This window comes from Bidens hawaiensis, unplaced genomic scaffold, assembly GCF_021521415.1.
Source record: "Bidens hawaiensis isolate Kalapana, Puna unplaced genomic scaffold, B.hawaiensis_p1.1 tig00002477_1, whole genome shotgun sequence".
Lineage (NCBI taxonomy): Eukaryota > Viridiplantae > Streptophyta > Magnoliopsida > Asterales > Asteraceae > Bidens > Bidens hawaiensis.
In genome coordinates this window covers 581,792-589,983 of record NW_027491136.1, presented here as the reverse complement: position 1 = coordinate 589,983, position 8,192 = coordinate 581,792, and the positions used below count along the sequence as shown (strand labels likewise).

Below are 8,192 nucleotides of genomic sequence, written 5' to 3'. Positions count from 1 at the left end.
AAAAAAATAAATTATTTTTATAAATACACATATACAATGTACGTACTATATTAGCAAATAAATTACACTAAGAGTCAAGAATGTTAATAAGTCCTAAACAAAATAGTCTGTACGCAACGTGGGTAACAAAAAGGTAATGGGCTTTAAATTGTCAAAAATAAAACAGACCTGGAGCTTATGGGCCGTTAAAGGTCGACAACTTACTGGACTGCTAATTGGTTTAACTGTTATGACTTATGAACTTAAGTGTCTTGGGATTTGCTACAAACTTACATAAACTATAGTTACAACTTACAACTTTGATTGGTGTGGGTCATTAACAAACTTCCAAACATACAAAGATAGACGAGGGTCATATTTGTATGTTGGTTTGTTTTTAAGGTATCTTTTTTTCAGTCATGGTCATTTATACATTGCACTATCAAGAGTTAAAAGCTAAGACATGATGAAACTACTGATTTTTTATAGAGAGAATAAACTTACAAGTTAAATCTATAAATACTATATATAAAGAAATATTCAAAAATTTATGAAACTTCCAACATGTAATTTTTATTTTTCACATGTTTTAATTTATTCTAATTTTAATACAACATTTATAATTTATAAACCTTTACATAAACTTTAACATATAATGCATTTGTTTAAGTAATCTATTTACTTAACCTGTATTGCATACGGATATCTAACCTACTTTTGATAAATAATAACAAAACTACATCCAAAATGTGACAAAATAAGGAAAATTTTATCTTTGTCCTCTTCTTTCTAGTCACCGATTCGGCAAAGTCCTTTTGACACTTCTCCTTCCACCGAACGAAAATGTTATCTTGACAATTCCTCTACTTCACTCACCTTCTAGTATTGTCCACATATTTGAATTACTTTTGTTCAGTAAACTATGTAAAGTATAAATTAATAATTTGGAACAAAAAAAACATATAAATTTTTTTTATCTTAAAAGCAAAGAAATTAAATTAATATTTAATTATTTACATAAAATAAAAAAAAATAACGTTAAAAGTGGCGGAAGGTTAATCATGCATCATGTGGTGGCGTTGATAGCTGAAAGACAAGGGTACACGCACCATTCGGCCGGTGTCCCGGTGGTTGAGTGTTATGTGCCTTATGTCCAAGGCTTGATGCAAAACTACTATCGAGCCGGGGGTCTCATCGAAAGCAGCCTCTCTATTCCTATGGGGTAGAGGTAAGACTGTCTACATCTTACCCTCCTCAGACCCTACCATATCTTTGCTATTGGTGGGATTTACTGAGTACGATGATGACGACGACGACATAAAATAACAAGAAACAAAACTAATGAAGTTTGGCTTTTCTTAATTCATATAAAACATCTACTTTTCAAACATGAAAAATAAACAGTATTTCTAATAACTGTTTTACAACAAGTAATATATGAAAGAAAAGAAAGAAAAAAAAGTTGTTCCTAAATATACTGTTTAACTAGACGGGTGTTCGCGACATGCGGTGGGTATTTGAACATAGACTCTGGTAATCACCTAATAGTTATGGGAGTTCATGAGTTAGTTTAAAACCTTGCAACCGCTTAAATCGGTCATCAGTTAGGTTCAATGTTGGTTGTTTCTTTAACGTTCGTTTTCAACTTTCAACGGTTTAATTTCTATTTTCAACGGCAAATTATCGTTACTAACAGTTTGGCTCGCATGTTTAACTTAAACCATCAAAACTGGTCTTGAACACCCATACATAACATATTGATTTTTTAAATTGAAAAAACTCCAACAATATCATACTCAAATTAAATGGAATAAAATGCTCGTTTTTATGATACAACTTTTTAAAAAAAAATATTAACGTATGGAAAAATTATGTCGTTTTAAAATCATTAGGAAAGTTGGTTTAAAATTAAAATAAATAGTAATAAATGGTTAAAGATTATGAGACAAAATTGTAAGTATTCTTTCATTTAATAATGTTGAAGGTAAAAAATTGTAAATATATTAAATGAATGTGTGCCCATTTGGCCTTTCTTTATCATCCTTTTGTGTTGATTATGTTATAAATTACTTAAAATTAAAGCGTCTTAGTTTATATATTTCTCATCTATTATATAGTATAGATATAGATATAAATGATTGTCTTATATAAAGTGGTCCACTCATATAGTAACATATAAAAGAGATTTGGTAGTAAGTTGAAATCTCGTACAAGGAAACTAAAGACTTATTAGTTAGATAACAATAATGAAAACGAAAACACACTCGACAGCTGCATAAAGTATCATATTAATGATAGCTTGGGCTTGCTTCAAACGAGAGATTTAAACCACCACACTTTTCTTGAGTAATCTTGTTCAAAGTTTGGCTCATTTCAGTCGTAAGATAATTAACAGAATCACCAACGATGCCTTTCCGAAAATAGATATCATCGGATAAAACATTAGATGCTTGCTTTCCAACCTTATTCACCTCTCGTAACTTCTCAAAACCACATAGTTCGATTATCTTTTGAACCGAGCCATCAGATTCCTCCTCTTTTGTAAAAGGATTACCTATGAACTTCGCTAACTTCTTAACCTCATTCGCGGCATCCTTCTTCAAATCCTCATACTTTACGAACAGTACTTTATCGGGTCGTGCTAAACTTGCCTTATAGTACCCAATCACGTGATCCCAAAAAGATCCATATGGACTCATGCCTCTAGTGAAAAGCTCAAATGCATCATCCAATTTCATTGGTGTAGAAACATCAAATTTCAACTTGTTCAAGAAGTGCCAATAAGAAATGAGCACATCTTTTGGGTTTCTACATAAGTAAACAATCCGGCAATTAAAACTAATGATGGATTTAGGCAAATAAGTGTAGGGTATGTGGGTAGCCATGAGGCCATTGGCAAAAGAAGGGTTGTTCAAGAACGACTCGCTCTCCATAAAGGGGACGCAATCATGTGGGCTAATGGTGAGCAATGGGTGGGTTAGGTGTGAGCTAGTGCCTATTTTGAATTTATTCTGGTTAAAAATGGCAAATGCAAGGGCCTTGAGCCATGTGGTGCCCGATTTCGGATGACTTGCCAAGAAAACGTTAGTGGATAGAGCTTGGAAATCGTCTTGTAAGGCCATAATCGCTTCAACTGAATGGTCGGCTTTGGAGTGAAACCAAAAACCATGGAAATGCCAAAAACCTTCATACTTGCAAAAATCATGATCAACGTTCTTGGGAAGATCCGAGACTTTGTCTTTTGTATCGCTTGATGATGTTTGACATTTTGGCCTTTCGGGCCTTTTCTTCATCTTTTGTAATGGTTGCAACAGGTGAATAGAAGGCAATGGGGCAAGCCATTATCACATTATGTAGTCTCACATCTTCTATCTATATATAAGACAGGATTCCTGTGGACAACACTTGCAATAATGTTGATACAAAAATAAATAAATTTAAAACTAGCAAAGAAGTTATGAACTTAAACAAACAAATATAACATATAGGGATATGTTTGTTTGCTCAATACCAGCTAACCAATTATTTTCGTGATTAAATATTTATTAAATCTAGAACCTACATAAACAAATTAAATTTTTTTTTAACGGCCATTTTATGAACAGCAAATAAGACTAGCAAGTCGCTAGCCAACAGAAAAACTTAAACCGATACAAACCCGCCGTAAAAGTATAAGACACCAAATTACAATGAAATCAAAGCCAAAATCTGCGCCAATCCTTCCATGCTAGTTCACCCAATTTTCCTCGACTTCTCACCCAAAGAAAGAAAATGTCGTTTAATATCTTCAATCGATTTATCGAAACTCTTGTTTTATAGAATAGCATGTTATTTCTCGTCTTCCACAAACATCAACGCGCCGTTAAAATAATCGGTTAGATTGACTTTTTCAGTCCATCTAGTACCTTTATGCGTGTATGCTCCAAGAGGAGATCCCTAACCTCAAATGCAATAATCGGGGTATAATTGCCACACTAAACACGATGTTAAGGCGTGTTCCAATAAACCTTCTTTTTATGAACGGCAGATTATTACAACATTTTTTGTGCATTATGGGACCTGAACCCTCATAATTTAGGAGAGACTACACCTTAACAACATCTTGACACTGTTGGAATGCATCCATTTGATGTAGGGGTGTTATTTGGGTTCGTTTTTTGGGTTTTGGGTTTTTCGGGTTTCAAATTTTTAAATCTTAACCCGAAACCCAACCCAAATCTCTCACGAGTTTTTCGGGTTTGGGTTTTTTCGGATTGGGTTAATCGGGTTTAGAGTATCATAGAAGATGAAACAAAAAACAAAAAAATTTAAAACCTTCAATACTAAAATTAAAACAACATATTCTTCTTTGCTCGTAACGCAAATAATCAAATAATAAACCAACATAACTTAATAAAGTCATAAACTATTCAAAAGAAGAGTAAAACTAAATAACTAACTTGAACCATAATCGACTTCAATCAGAGGTGATTTGGTTGTTCGATTATGGTTGCTATTAGTAATAAACGAAAAACATAAATTAATAATAAACAATCGATCCATAATATTTGGAATAACAACAGTCGATTAGGCTCATATTCTGATAACTTTAGTGACGAAGACTAAGCCTATTATACATAAAAATATATTTAATTTCAAAACTAAAAGTTTATTCGGGTTTTTTAGGTTAACTCGAAATTTATAAATCAAACCCGAGGACCAGCCTGAATTACTTCTTTGAGTTTGGATTTTTCAGGTCAGGTTAGTTCGGGTTCAGATACAGGTTTTTTCGGGTTGAATTTTGGGTTTCGGGTAAAATTGACACCCCTATTTGGCTACTTTGATGGAAAGGTTGGTGTTGCTATCATCCGAAAATTCCAAATGCCATGAATTCAGTTTGTATATAACCTTATTTGATCCCCTGCTCGTATTTATGAGCAACATTTGAATACAAAACCTAGATATTACTAAAAAATAAGCTATCTTTAGTTATACTATTACTAAAATAAATAATCACAACCCCTTAGTCACCAAATTTTATAATTTTTTTTTGTTTTAATATTAAATATGTATATTTGCATGAGGTTTTATTACGAAGGTAAGCGTGCAACAAGCTGCGCCGCTACCCCCTTTTGAATTGCAAAACCCAATCTTTTAAAAACTACATTTGCTGACAATAACAAGAATGAGTTGTAGTTGATGAAGTTGAAATCTCGTACAAGGAAACTAAAGATTTATTAGATAACAATAGCGAAAATAAAAATACATTCGACAACTACATAAATTATAATATTAACAACAGCTTGGACTTGCTTCAAATGAGAGATTTAAACCACCACACTTTTCTTGAGTAATCTTGTCCAAAGTTTGGCTCATTTCAGTGGTAAGATAATTAACAGAATCACCAACAACGCCTTTCCGAAAATAGATATCATCGAATAAAACCTTAGAAGTTTGCTTTTCAACCTTATTTACCTCGCGTAAGTTCTCAAAACCACATAGTTCAATTATCTTTTGAACTGCTCCATCATACTCCTCCGTTTCTATAAAAGGGTTACCTACGACCTTGGCTAACTTCTTAACCACATTCTCGGCGTCATTCTTTAAATCCTCGTACTTTATGAACAATACTCTCTCGGGTCGTACTAAACTTGCCCTATAGTACCCTATTACAAGATCCCAAAAGATCCATATGGACTCATACCTCTACTAAAAAGCTCAAATGCATCATCTAATTTCGCTGGTGTAGAAAGATCATCTTTCAATTTGTTCAAGAAGTGCCAATAAGAAACAAGCACATCTTTAGGGTTTCTAGATAAGTAAACAACCCGACAATCAGAACTAATGATGGATTTCGGTAAGGAAGTGTAGGGTATATGGGTAGCCATGAGGCCATTGGCAAAAGAAGGATTGTTCAAGAACGGCTCGCTCTCCATAATGGCAAATGCAAGGGCCTTGAGCCATGTGGTGCCTCATTTTGGATGACTTGCCAAGAAAACATCGGTGGGTAGAGCTTGGAAATCGTCTTGTAAGGCCATAATCGTTCCAACCGAGAAGTCAGCTTTGGAGTGATACCAAAAACCATGGAAATGCCAGAAACCTTCATACATGCAAAAATCATGATCGATATTCTTGGGAAGATCTGAGACTTAGTCTTTGTATCGCTCAATGATGTCTGACATTTTCGCCTTTCGAACTTTTTCTTCATATTTTGTAATGGTTGCAACAGGTGAATTGAAGGCAACGGGGCAAGACATTATTATCACGTTATGTAGTCTCACATCTTCTATCTATAGATAAGACTGGATTCCTGTGGACAACACGTGCAATAATGTTTACAAAAATAAATAAATTTAAAAAACTAACAAATTAAGAAATGAACTTAAACAAACAAATATAGCATATATTTATGTTTGTTTGCTCAATACTATATATAAAACAGGATTCATGTGGACAACACATGCATGCAATAATTTACAAAAATAAATAAATATAGACCTAGCAAAAAGTCATGTACTTAAACAAACATATATAACATATATTTTCCGTCAAATAGCTCACAAACCTACAGAAACAAATTAAATATCAGATAACTTTAATTTGCGATTCACTGAACCCAGATCCCTTTGATTAAAAAAAAAAACGTAAATAATTGCAGTCCATTATTATTGATCAAATAAAAAAAATAGAAAAATGACGGTCAAAAGTCATATGTAGCCGATAATATTGTTGCTACAATCGAGAAAGATAAGCTTGGTGTGGCTACAATCCAAAGTTGCTACATCCAAAAACTTTCAATTATATGCCATGAATTCAATTTATTATTCGATCCAAAAACACCAAAGCATTGGCTTTAAATTATCAAAGTAAAGACAGGCTTAGAGATTATGGGCCGATAATTAGTCTTAGTGGACTACTTAGAAGGTGGGCTGGTGTCATGAGCGTCAGGGTACTGGACTCCAAAATTTTGGGCTTTGAAATTGATCCGGTAGTGTTTCTTGAATGTTCGTTTTTATATTTACTTTTTTTTGCTATAAAATTCTTTTATACAACCACGTAGGGATGAGGCCTTTTTCCGAATACCTGTATCTGTACCATTTTAGCATATCCGGTGCAGGTAGGGGTACCAATATTTTAGAATTTCAGTATTTGGTACTTACGAGCACGGTTATTCAGTATTTTGTTCACCTTTGAAATATATAGATGTTTTATTGAGAACTTTCATAACTATGTATAAAGAATAATCCAAACGATTGGTAATATATAATTCAACCGGTATCCATACCAACTTAGCTAATTCATTACCCGTCATATACCGGTCTTGTACCAATTCAGTTTATTTGTTACCCGTATCCGTATCATTACCAAGATAATTGAAGATTTGAAAAAAAAAACATACAAGCAAAGCGAATACCATACCAAAATACCAGTTCCCGTATCGTACCAATAAATTTCGATACGGGACTCGGTACCCGGTTTTATTGATTTTCGGTACGAGTTTGATACCAATCTTTCCCAGAACCATGTCTTTATTTTAGTGTGTATTGATTTTTGTATATATATCATTTTATGATCGGAGGTTACTTATATTATTTGCAACGGGACAAACCGGACACCCACGTGGCGTGCCATCCATGTTGGAGGGCTTAGCGTTTGTTCCTTGGTGTGCCTGCGTAAGCAATCTCAATCGGAAAATCGGATGCAAGGTGATGGGTCCTTTATAATATTGTATCTCAAACACGGATCCTATATTTCTTTTATCAAATTCCGCAGTGGCAACGACCGGCTAAATATATGTGAGGCCTAATTGATATAAAATTTTAGGGCATTTTTATAATAATTGTTAAGGAAAAAAAATTGCTTAGTACAGGTTTTTTACTCATGACCTATACTTTAATACCAACCACGCCTATCACCACATCAATACATTACTTTGAATTTATTTTACCCATTATAATATATTTATATATAAATATTTTTTTACTTGGAGGCCTTAATTAAGTGTAGCCTAAAGCCCTAACTTGTTTTCGCTGGCCCATGGGCCGGCCCTGGCGGTGGTTATGGTGTTTTCCGGCGATGTGGTGGCGGCTGTCATGGAGGATAAATAAGAAGTTTGGTGATAATGGGGTTAGAGTTTGGTGAGGTTGTAGATTGAAGAAGATGAAGTGGGTATTTTATTAATCATAAATTTTAATTAAGAAATAGAGTAATTGACACATAACACGCCACGCCAT

At 33.7% G+C, this 8,192-nt stretch overlaps 2 pseudogenes; both read right to left on the bottom strand.

Annotated features, from left to right (window-relative positions):
• Window positions 1–2,267: 2,267 nt before the first annotated feature.
• Window positions 2,268–4,427, bottom strand: LOC143619503 (flavonol sulfotransferase-like pseudogene; annotated as a pseudogene).
• Window positions 4,428–5,250: 823 nt separating this feature from the next.
• On the bottom strand, window positions 5,251–7,056 carry LOC143619502 (flavonol sulfotransferase-like pseudogene; annotated as a pseudogene).
• Window positions 7,057–8,192: the final 1,136 nt, after the last annotated feature.